Raw genomic sequence first — 12805 nt, forward strand, 5'->3', positions numbered from 1 at the left:
TCCCATGTCGATGAAAGACCTGAAAAGTCTTCTCGACATGATCGAGCCAAATCTTAGATTTCTCGGACCCCTCATTACCAAAGAACTCATCTATCTTCAGGCGAGACACAAAGTCTAGAGTGTTCCTCTGATGAGGACTGAGTGCAGACTGAATAACATTGATGATAGCCTCACCAAACTGCTCAAAGTCCGGAAAATTATTCTTAGCAGGAACACGTGGCTCTCTACTAGGTGGCATGGTTTTGACATAAGAAAACAAGAGTTAAAAACACATTAGGAATTGTAGGACTGTTTAACCTAGTGCTCTGATACCAAACTGACACACCTCGACCTGGGAAGGTCGAAGCATGTTGGCCATCACCGTAAGGTGATGTAACCATAAGGGTAAGTGATGTAAAAAGTGAACAATTTTAAACTAAACTAGAACTAATTCAAATTAAATAGTGATAGAGTGCGCATCGTGGGAGGAACCCACTACAGTTATTCAGAGCTTAAAAGACAATACAACTATCGAAAAGTAATCAAGTAGCTAAAGTACACTTATTACACAACAGTGATAAGTTCATACATCTAAAACCGAAGGTAAAGTCAGAAACTGCCAAGGTTCCTCGAGTGCCATGAAGAAATAGCTATCTAGGTCCTGGAGGGGCGAAAAACAAAGTTGAGTGGGTCAGCAATACAATGCTTATACGAAAACCTTTATTTTGAATATACTAACCCCTCACCGTAAAACAAGTATAGTTTCCTTTAAGAAGAACATACTGTGGAGCCACAAATATTCACAAGGCGACACGTGGGTTTTTGGACAAAAAGGACAAAAATACCCTTGCAGTACAACGAGGTTCCTACGCGCAAGCAGCGGGCAACCCTCTTTCAACCAAGACAGAAGTGCCCAAAATAGGTAACAATTCAAAGTCCATCTCATCAAATCCTTTCTACAAGGTAATTCCTAAACACATTCCTTTTAAATTATGTTAATTGACTAATTAATGGGTTTATTGCCTAATTAACCCATTAATTGTCAATTAAACCATCCATTATATCCAAATAACCACAAAATACATCCAATTCAACCCTAAAACACCACATGGCCGGCCATCCCCTTAGCTTTCTACCTTCCCTATCTTTTCCCACTTTACTACCCCAATTAAGCTAGCTAATTGATTCTATAACCATCCATTTAGTCCCTTTATGTTTAATTAGCCAATTAATCATAATAAATTGGCTAATCAAACCTAAAATTCAACCACAAAACCCACTTAATGGCCAGCCACTTTCTCTAAAAAGTGAACTGGCCAAACCCTATAAAAAGGCTCCCATTTTCACAAAACTTTAATTCCAACACTTTGGCAAAAACCTCAAAATTCTCTAAACACTCTTTCTCTCTAAATTCTAACTTTGGCATCAGAGGTTCTTCGGCCAAAGCCCCCCCCCCCCACATTCATTGTGGGCGCGTGAGGCTCTTGGCCTTAACCTAAAGTGCTAGTTATTTTGTAGGTGCAAAATCGTCCAAGATCGAGAAGGAGAAAATTTGCATCCACAAATTGGTGCTTTCATTGAGAGTTGAAATCCATACTCGTAGAAGACTCTCGCACAAAAAGGTTTTTTCTTTATTTTCTAGTCCATTTGAATATTTTTAATACGTTCTTATTATTAGAATTTTTTACTTGCAAAGGTTCTTTGATAAAACGTATAAGCAAAATATAATGGCTAGAAATTTAGAAAGTTCCACAAGTGAAAATTCTAATGTTCAAGAAATGGGATTATGGAGATCCGTAAGGCTAAATGCGACAATAAGTAGAGTAGCACCACCACCACGAGTTTCCACCACGGGAACCACCACGGTGGCTACCTCGGTAGCCACCCGTGGCGAGGTATATGGTGCCTTCACCAAGGCCCGAGCCGTGCCATCCAAGGCTCACGGTACCAAGGTCACAGCCCAAGCCGTGTCATCCAAGTTTGCACGGGCCCGAGCCCAAGCCTTGCATTCGCATGCATCACATACTAAGCAGCCTGCTTCCGTCGAGCAGCCCACTCCCGTGGCCCAGCCTACTCCCGCCGAGCAACCTGCTCTCGCGGCCCAGCCTGCTCCTACTGAGCAGCTTGCTCTCGTGATCCAGCCTATTCTCGATGAGCAGCCCACTCCCGTGGTCCAACCTGCTCCCGTCGAGCAGCCCACTCTCACGGCCCAACCTGCTCCTGCCGGGCAGCCTGCTTTCGTGACCCAGTCTGTTCCCGACGAGCAGTTCACTTCTGTGGCCTAGCCTGCTCTAGTCGAGCAGCCCACTCTCACGGCCCAGCCTGCTCTCGTGGCCCAGCCTGCTCCCGTGGCTTTCCAAGAAGCCCAAGTCGGCCCAAGATTATCTCAACCATCCAGACCTACCATCGAGCCGGGGGTATTTTCACCACATTTTTTCACGGATTTGACATTTCCCAAATCAAATCTCGCACCCGGAGTCTACCACCATTCCACTGCCCAAGGAGGCGCATTCCTTCCAAGCTCTTCCAATCCAAATGGCAAACAAAACTTGTCTCGACAAATCATAGAGTTGACAAACGTCCTTGCACGGCAGACGACGTTGGTGAATCGGCTCTTACAGCGCACCAAGATGTAACGTCCCCCAGACAAGGTGTCTCAAAGTAGAACAAGGGCAGACAAAGAACCTCTCCAACAGCATCCCGGTAAGCAGCCACGAATCGAGCGTTCAGGCAGTATACACTCCCGATTGGGCCCTCAAGATAGTGTATACTCCCATCTTAGAGCGCAAAGGAGCATGCACTCTCGACTAGGCCTACAGACGAGCATACATTCACGGTTAGGGTCACACTTCGATAGTCAACATGAGCAGCCTTCCAGGCGAAGTGTTCATTTACGGCTAAGCCCACAATGAGCATCATCTACCTCACATCAGAGTAGGCAGCCCGACGGACGAAGAGAAGCAGTCACTCAATACAGCTCAAGTGCAACCGGCAGCCTACGAAGAACTCGCTCGCCTGCTAGGAATGCGTTACATGCACTGCATCCACGACATAGACAAGCCAAACATATGGAAGAGCAGCCTAGACCAGCAAGTCACGGTTGGGGGCAGCCGAGAGCTTCGCTACCCCAATAAAAACAAATTCAGGAAGAAGTAGAGAGACTCTTGACCAAGCGATTGCACAATTTCCAACGTAATGAGGTCATCGACGAGGCACTACGATAGAACATGACCAACATAAACAGGTCACCCTTCATGGACAAGATCGAGCAGGCAGAGCCTCCACGCAAGTTCAGCATGCCACATTTCACATATTTCAAAGGGGATGAAGACCCGGAGAGACACTTAAAGCACTACCAAAGCGCAATGATCCTCTATCGAAACAATGATGATCTCATGTGCAAGATATTCTCCACCACTCTACTAGGCAAGGCGCAAGATTGGTTCTATACCTTGCCGCCACAATCCATCTGGAATTTCTACGAACTTTCTTTGGTTTTTACCAAAGAATATTCATCCTATCGTTCGATAAAAAAGAAGTCTGACCATTTGTTCAACGTCAAGAAGAACCAAAGGAGTCGCTTCGCGACTATGTGAGGAGGTTCAATGTAGAGAAGGCAAAAATAGTCGGATGTAACGACTCGATAGCTAGAGCAGCCTTCCAAAAAAGACTTCCAGAAGACCACCTACTATTCGAAAAACTGATAATGAAAGAAGATTTAACTCTGGCAGACTCTTTCACTCTGGCAGAAAACATGCACTTTGGGACGAAGTTCGGCGATCTTGAATATGAAGTTCCCCACTACTTTGAAGGAGATTCAAAGTCTGACTGGACGAGTAGTCGCATCTGAAGCAGAAATAAGCTCTACCATCATACGAGAAAAGCTGGGGGCCCGACTACCTATATTCCACAGTTTAAAAGCTCTCATCGATGCTATCAGTTGTATTCCACAGTTTAAAAGCTATCATTGATGTTATTAGAAATTCAAAAGCTAACTTTGGCGATAGTTGTTGTAACCTAAAAGCTCAAGTTTTACCTTCAAACGCAAGCAGTCATCATCATGATACACCATTATGCCAAATCCAAACGTGCGACGATAAAAGAGTAGACCTTAGCGGATGCAAAGTTTTCTAACGAACATAACAACTCAGCCTAAAAGACATACCAAGGGCAGAAGAACATTGGAAGGAACACTCAGAAGCAAGTTTTGTCCTCGTCGTCCCAGAAGATTCTACATAAGAGCAACATGTCCTCGTCGTCTCAGAAGCAAGTTGAGCACTACCTCTTGCTGCGCATTCACGCCTAGCCTTGACAACATAACAGAGCAGCCCAACGATGCCCCGAAGGCAGTCGAGCAGACTTTAGCCGCACCTACTCCCTCAATGGAGATTTCTAGCATTTACATGTCAACGGTGCATCCAACTACAAAGGCTCGCGAGCAGCCGTGATTCGTGGCAACCGACTATTTCACCAAATAGGTGGAAGTAGAGCCCATGATGACCACGATTCAAACGGACATAGAGCGCTTCATATGGAGGAACATCATTTACCGATTTGGCATCCCTTAACCATCCTCACCAACAACGGCCTGCAATTCGTGGGTAAAGATTTGGCGAAGTTCTTCAAAAAATATGGTATCAAGCAGTATATGTCCACGCCGAGATATCCTCAAGGTAATAGGTGGGCCGAAACATCCAAAAAGATGATCCTCGACTGCCTCAAGAAATCCATCACCTACAAGAAGGGAAAATGGCCAGACGAACTCCCCGGATGTCTATAGGCATATCGCACCACCAAAAGACGAGCAACCAAAAGGCGATGGCTACAAGCTTAAATCTGGCAGAGGAAAAGTGCGAGCAGACTATCACCCGCATCGCAGCTTACCAGCAGTAGTTCCTTTCCAGCTACAACAAAAGGGCCAAGATCTGGCAGTTCTAGCCCAAAGATCTAGTCCTAAGAAAAGCCTTCATCATTGCCCACAAAGAAGGCTTAAAAAAGATGGATCTCATTTGGGAAGGTCCGTATAAGCTCAGCAGAATAGGCGCCAAGAGTAATTACACCCCCGCTACCATGAAACGATAAAAATATCAGAAAGTAGTGGAGCGTCTACAATCTGAAGAAGTACCATGTGTGACCTTCCACTACATCAAAGGCCGAAGAATCAAGAAGCTCGACGAGCACCACCTCACAAGTTGAGGACTATCCAGTTGTTATGCAGTTCCTACCTTACAGCTAAGTTCTCGTTCGTTTCATTCGTTTTTCAATGAGGAATTCAGAAGTAATCACAACTTGGCTCGGCTACATGCTTACAACAACTGATCACTCTGGCACTTCAAAAGAAGGCTGCGCCCTTCTTAGAGACCCATCGCATGATTTGCACCCCCCGATGGACCAACCATGCTCTTCAGTGCGAGAGGGTAAACTAATTGCTCTCCAGTGCAAGAGGGTAAACCAATTCCCCGACACCCATATGGGTCAGCTCTCTAATCCGAGAGGATAAACTTTACGCTCTGAATATCCAGACGTGGATGAGCTTGGCTGCCCTAGTATAACTAGATGTACAATGGCTTGCGTCGGGATTCCTAGAATTAGCCACAATGGTCTTTTTCAAGGCTTAGCTAACTGAAGGATTTTGGGTCTCTTGGCCTAATCTGTGGGGAACCGAGCCCTAGAGATAGATGGGGCATATTACGCAGTACGCCCTATAGACGGCTGCCCTGGAACCCTAAAGCTGCTACCGAGTGCACTAAGGTAGCCTACGGATTCCAGAAGACTACCTACGGATTGCCCTTCGAGCAGTAAAGTCGCGCTAGACTTATACAACTGCACATTCTTGTGAAAGGTTAAACAAGCTAGCGCACATATACAAAGTTTTATCCACTGCCGACATGATACTAGTCGATAAGCTTCACCTCTGCCAAGCGCGGAACAACCTACACCAAGTCCTAAAGTGTTGTGATACTTGTTACGCAACCTACGGAATTGAAGAAAGTCAAGGTTAACAGCCTAGTGGTTACGCGGACTTGTCTGCTTCTGTAAGTAAGGCATCCAACTACCAACCCTATGGCTAACAACTTTGCAAAGTTCTACACCAACACCTACGGCTGCATAGGCTACGCGAGCTTGTCTGCTTATAAAAAAGTAGCATGCCTGCCACTGGTCTATCAAGTCTAAAGGTTAGAGCATGAACAAAAGAAGCGAAGATGAAGAAAAGCAAAGGAAAACATGTTTATAAACAACTAGCAAAGATCGAAGGAGTTCAAGCAAAACAAGAGCTACAAGGAAAATCAAAGAAAATCCTAAAGGCTACCTAGAATACTACACTACAGCAGCTTGGACATCCCACGACTACTCGGTCGCCACACCTTCAGCAGCCGTAACGCTCTTAGCAGCGGCATCATCCGGCGCTTCACCCTCGGCTGCCCTAACCTGGGCACTAACTTCTCAAACTACTTCACCAATGAAAGCCTTAAAAAGTAAAAACAAGCAAGTCTTCTGGAGAAATAGAGAAGGTCTTAAAACCTCAAGCCCATCATTCTCACCATTCAGCTGCTCATTCTTCTTAAGCAGACTAACACGGACGCGCTGCAGCTCATCCACTCCCTTCTTAGCATAAGCAGCGAAACGAAGCTCAGAAACTGCAAACTTAAGATCTTGAATCTGAGGTATTGTAACATTCAATCTCATTCTCTGTACTTTCATACTTAACTTGGATCGCATCAAGCCTAGTCTTCAAGTCAACAATCTCGTGGCGAGCGGTCTCAAGCTGCTTAGAAGTGGGGGTAGAAATATTAAACCCCTTCAAAGCAACAAGCTCAGAATCCAACCTCTTAATCTCCTCGACTGAGGAATAAGCTTCAGCTACCATAATCTTCACCACCTCTTTGATAGCCTTGCTATATATGCATCATAGCAAGCAAAGTAATCCTTCTATATTGGGTCGTATGTTTCGCAAAGAAACTTGGGCAAACAACCTTTTTACCGCTATCAACAAACTTGGTACACATGTTCATGACTTCAAGTAGATCTAGTTTTAAAAGCACATAGATCGCAGCAGCTTCCCCAGAAGCAGGCTTAGTGGATTTCTCACAGCTGCCCACGCGAGCAATATCTTCTTTCCTAGCAGACGAATCAATCTCAGCAGCCAAGGGAGTAGGTTTTGGCGCCATTTTAGCAGCAGAGTCCACCTTACCACTCTTCATAATAGCAAGTCTTTACAAAGGTGAACCGGACTTGGCTCCCAACGAATGTCCTAGTACAGACTTCGGCACTAGGGGCATGATAAAACCTTTACGCTAAGCAATCTTATCAACAATTGTACTAGCCATTCTCAACATGGAAGATACCACATGCTCAGATCTAGCAGCCTTATTTTTCTTCCCATTGGAAGAAGTCATGTCAATCACATACCTCTCGGTAGCAGGCGGACCCTTATGAGCAGCGAAAGTAGTCTTTAGTTTTTTCTTAACTGATATCTCATGAGTAGGCGGGGAAGATCTCTTCTTTCCATCTTCATTCATAGTAAGCTCCACGACAGCGATCAGACGAGCCAATGCATCAGCCTTGATCCTCTTTACCTCATCTTTCGGGAGCAGCCCACCTTTCTTTCAGCAAAGATGACTAAGCAGCCAACGACATTCATGGTACTCAGCAAGGGAGCTCAACCCAGCATTCCAGCAGGTAGGAGGCTTGCATGCCCAACATTACAGCAGCCTATGAGACCCGCAATCTCCTCATTTCTCTCAATCGCCAGCCTGGCCCGAGTCAGGTCCAAGAACCCAAAGGACATGAGCCATGCGGCTCGCCTAGCACTGCGCCCCAGCACCACAATCCTCGACCCCAACTGCACAAGCTGCCCTTGGCTCAAGCCAAGCCAAGCTGCCCAAGCAGTGGTCCCTACCACGACATCTCATCGGCCCATGTCGAGCCAACTTCTGGCCCCTGCCAGCCGACGTGCCGCACCACCCCGACGGTTGCCCCGCAATAGCACTATCTAAGAAGAATGCAAGAAAAATTAAATTTTTCTTACATCGGTACGGCACGAAGAAGATGAAGAAAGCAACGAAAGACGGTCATTTGCACGGGCAAGATGTAGAAGATTGCTACAGGAGGGGGAATAAATATCCTCTAAGCTATCTCTCTCTTGTAGGGTAGAATAAATCGCTCTCCAAAGTTGATTTAATAACCCACTTAAGGTGGACTTAAATAGGCTTTGAGAGAAATTTATTTTCCTTTTCTAGAAGGATCTAATTTCCTATTAAAGAACATCAAAATAGGAAGCAGTCCTAAGTTTCCTAAAGCAAGAAAATCTCTACACCTGCTGCCCTTTTCTGCGAGCAACCCAACAGGTGTGGGGGCATTTGTGGAGCCAAAAATATTCATATGGCGACACGTGGGTTTTTGGACAAAAAGGACAAAAATACCCTTGCAGTACAACGAGGTTCCTATGCGCAAGCAGCGGGCAACCCTCTTTCAACCAAGATAGAAGTGCCCAAAATAGGTAACAATTCAAAGTCCATTTCATCAAATCCTTTCTACAAGGTAATTCCCAAACACATTCCTTTTAAATTATGTTAATTGGCTAATTAATGGGTTTATTGCCTAATTAACCCATTAATTGTCAATTAAACCATCCATTATATCCAAATAACCACAAAATACATCCAATTCAACCCTAAAACACCACATGGCCGGCCATCCCCTTAGCTTTCTACCTTCCCTATCTTTTCCCACTTTACTACCCCAATTAAGCTAGCTAATTGATTCTATAACCATCCATTTATTCCCTTTATGTTTAATTAGTCAATTAATCATAATAAATTGGCTAATCAAACCTAAAATTCAACCACAAAACCCACTTAATAGCCGGCCACTTTCTCTAAAAAGTGGACTGGCCAAACCCTATAAAAAGGCTCCCATTTTCACAAAATTTTCATTCCAACACTTTGGCAAAAACCTCAAAATTCTCTAAACACTCTTTCTCTCTAAATTCTAACTTTGGCATCGGAGGTTCTTCGGCCAAAGCCCCCCCCATTCATCGTGGGCGCGTGAGGCTCTTGGCCTTAACCTAAAGTGCTAGTTATTTTGTAGGTGCAAAATCGTCCAAGATCGAGGAGGAGAAAATTTGCATCCACACATACAACGTAAGTAAGTATGTATCCACAATACTATAGCCAATATGTAAAAGAGAATATATGCCAAGTCATGATAAGATTAATGCCACAATAATATAATCATGTGATAATCAAATATAAACAGTTTGCTCATCATCTAAGCTAGCACACGAGTCGGAGTTGCCTAATGCAACTTGTACGACAAGACTGGTGCAATAATATGCTTTAGTACCATAATCATGAGAAGACTGGTGCTAAGCACGGTCACATACGATTCAAAATTGCTTAATATAATCTATACGACAAGACCAGCACCTAAACTTGGATCCAAGGTGAGCAAACGGTGCAGATGTGAACATACATGTGAAAGACTGGCCCTGGCCCTGGGCGGAGTACCAACACCGGGGTGCAGCATGATGAGCATATACACATATGTATGAATGTCATGACAATAATATCCCAACCATATAGCAGCATTTATCACATTACGTATCACAATATCAACTATTTGGCAATATAAGCGTAAAGTGCAGTAAATATGCATTTATGGAAACTATAAATACGTATAGGTATAAAAATAAACTGCCCATTCACAAGTACGTCATTGAGTCATAGCCCCCGAGCCTGGCCTGGCCTCGTACGTTCTTGAGATACGTTTCTCCTATATATGAAATAACTATTTTTGAATTAATTAAAGCACATATACGAAAACCTAAATAAACCCCCTAGTTTGCTCAAACCTAGGGTTTAAATATACAAACGTGACCTACTCAACATCACAAACATTCCCATATTTTTAGAATAAATTATGGACCCTTCACAAGCCCTCACGCACCGGCAATGGCACGGCCAGACGTACCCCCACACATAGGCCAATGCCGTCAGTCCACCTGACGCCGTCATGAATATTCCACGGAATATTCCGTTAAAACCTAACTGAAGTTAACGGCATTACCTGACCCCTTCAAGAATATTCCGTCAACTTTGACGGAATATTCCGTCACCTTCTCTGGCGAGCCTCGCCATCGCCGCTGTGAACTCCGAAGTTAAACGAGTTCACGCAAGAGCAATCCTAGGATGGGTGACACATTGGGAAGTTCTCGTGTGAATTCCCAGAAACAAAACCGTGAGGACGCGGTAAGGGCCCAAAGCGGACAATATCATGCTATGGCGGCGTCGAGCCCGGGCCGGGATATGACAATTTGGTATCAGAGCCACTCCCTGGCCGGATGTATGCCGACGAGGATGTCGAGCCCCTTAAGGGATGTAAGATCCCACATCACCCAAGGGTGAGGATCCTGTAAGCCTTATATGTACATGCCCACCTCCAATTAGCACGAGGCCTTTTGAGAGCTAATTGGCTTCGGAGTTCATCGGAGCTCCGAAGTTAAGTAAGTTCGCACAAGAGCAATCCCAGGATGGGTGACCTATTTAGAAGTTCTCGTGTGAGTTCCTAGAAACAAAACTATGAGAGTGTGATAGGGGCCCAAAACATACAATATCGTGCTATGGCGGAGTCAAGCTCGGGAAGTGGTCGAGTCGGACTAGGATGTGACATGATACGTGAAGGCTCTGATACCAACTGTAAGTATATAACTCATGAAAAACTAAATCACGATACCAAATTAACCACTCACCAGATGAAGACATTACTGCTTGAGTTGAAAGGAGTAATCAACTAATTAATTAAAGTTTAATTAATGATGGGCCAAATTAACCACTCAACAGAAGTTGGTTTAAAGAAAGAAGGCCAGTAATCAACTAATTAATTAAACTTTAATTAATGATAGGCCGCCAGAGTGGATTCGCTGCAGACTCGCTTTGTGGGCAAGTCTTGCTAGCATTTCCTTATTTTATTTATTGTTAGACGATAAATCAACTAACAAGATTCTGTGTATTTTGTTTGTTCATACAACAAGACTATTGATTAATCTCGCAATGTGATCACAACTACAAGTTGAAAAAGAAAGGAGAAAAAAACGCAATTTTTTCCACAGTTTGAAGAATGGAAGAATAGAAGAATCTCACGTTTAACTGTTATCAAAATAGTCACTTAGTGATATGGTCTAGTAGTGTTCCCTTTAGCTTGTAATTGTGAGCGGTTTTAAGTTTGATTCTCATAAAAGACGAATTTAAACCACATTATTGCTAGCCTATTATGAGACTAAGCACACCTCATCTTCCTTAATGTTGATAATATCATTAGTTCGAAAAAAAAAATGTGTATAATAAAATAGCTAACAATAGTTGTTTTAGTTGGTAAAAATTGTTTTCTTCGCTAAACTAATATCTAGGTTCGAGTCTCGGGTAATCTCTCTTTAAAACCAAAAAACCCTTTCTAAATCCTCAAAGAGGTTTATGGGAGATCGTCCCTTTCTCCTTATAAAGACTCCATTTATTGTAATTTTGTAAGAAATAGTGGGTTGCGTTTTAATTTTGGAATTCACCGTATAAAATTTTATTTGACTGCAATATATGATATCTTGTTCTGTTTAAAAGAGTACTACTATACTTACAGCATACCACTTATTAAAATAGAGATAGAGCCCACAACCACATTTGGGTTCCATCTCTATTAGAAAGTTGACACAAATATAGTATGAAAAATATAATAAAAGTAGCCAGTTTGCGTTTTTAATATGTTCTTGTAAGATTATGTTAACAAAGACTCCATTTATCGTAAGATTATGTTAACTGGCCAATGTGCTATTCAATAGGCAATGCCACGACCCCTCCCAATTTTCGAGTGCAAAATCCAATGCCGTGGAGAATCTCCCATTCGTCGTGAGCTCCTGCCTCCTCTTCCATAAGCAACAGTCTGACTCGAACCGTCTTGGATAATCGGTGTTCTGCTACTACTTCCTATGGAGCCGACTGCAGTAGTTAGAAGGATAAGAAAAGTATTTGGACCAAATTAGCGAAGTTCATTAGTCCCGATTTCTCAAATTAATGAAGTTTATTCATTTATATGTTATAAAAAATTCAATTCGAGTAGAAGTCTCGATAACAAAAATTGGTTGAGAGGTATCAAACTCAACAATAAATTGAACTGAGCACTTTACATTTTTTTATTGCCTGAAAAAACTCTCCAAATGATTAGTATTACGTAATCTCTTTCCATTAAGGCCAAGACATAATTGGGTCTGTATGGAATCTCCCAATTTCTAGGACAGAAAATAAATTTGCAGGGAAAATGCTAGCAAGACTCGCTCAAAAAGCGAATTTGCTAGGACTCTCTCTGTTGGGCTTCCACATGGTTGCAGAAAACCAACAACATTAAAAATGTTATAAATATGTCAAAGTTAGAAAGATAACCTTTATAGTGAGTGGAACGAAGCAGAAGTAAAATATCATACTGTAATTAAAACACAAGGAGTTGGCAAATTAAGGAGGGAGGAATGGATGATATTATTGATCTGTTTGTTTTCTATTTGTTTTTCCGTATCCTTTGATTGCATTCGAGTGCTCTATTTATAGGGCAACTCAAACAACCGTATTAATTGCATATGGAAATTTACAGCATGCAACCTTTGACAAACACGATCTCCTGCATCCAAAGTCACTTTCCAATTTGCATGGTCATTGAAAACTTCTACAAATGTTTTCAGTTTCTACATGGGCATTCAATACCCACTAGTATTTTCAACACTCCCCTTTGGATGCCCACATATCAACATCAGTTGCCTCGTTAAAACCTTGCTTGGAAAAACCAA

The 12805-nt window shown here is 43.1% G+C and overlaps 1 long non-coding RNA gene across 1 annotated transcript; it reads right to left on the minus strand.

Moving 5' to 3' along the window:
- Positions 1-11692: 11692 nt before the first annotated feature.
- LOC126633330 (uncharacterized) lies at positions 11693-12517 on the minus strand. The gene is made up of 2 exons (XR_007627022.1): positions 12408-12517; positions 11693-11966 (listed from the first exon to the last, which is right to left on the minus strand). It is a non-coding gene; the product is annotated as an uncharacterized LOC126633330 (long non-coding RNA).
- Positions 12518-12805: the final 288 nt, after the last annotated feature.

Source organism: Malus sylvestris, chromosome 8 (genome assembly GCF_916048215.2).
Source record: "Malus sylvestris chromosome 8, drMalSylv7.2, whole genome shotgun sequence".
NCBI classification, from domain to species: domain Eukaryota; kingdom Viridiplantae; phylum Streptophyta; class Magnoliopsida; order Rosales; family Rosaceae; genus Malus; species Malus sylvestris.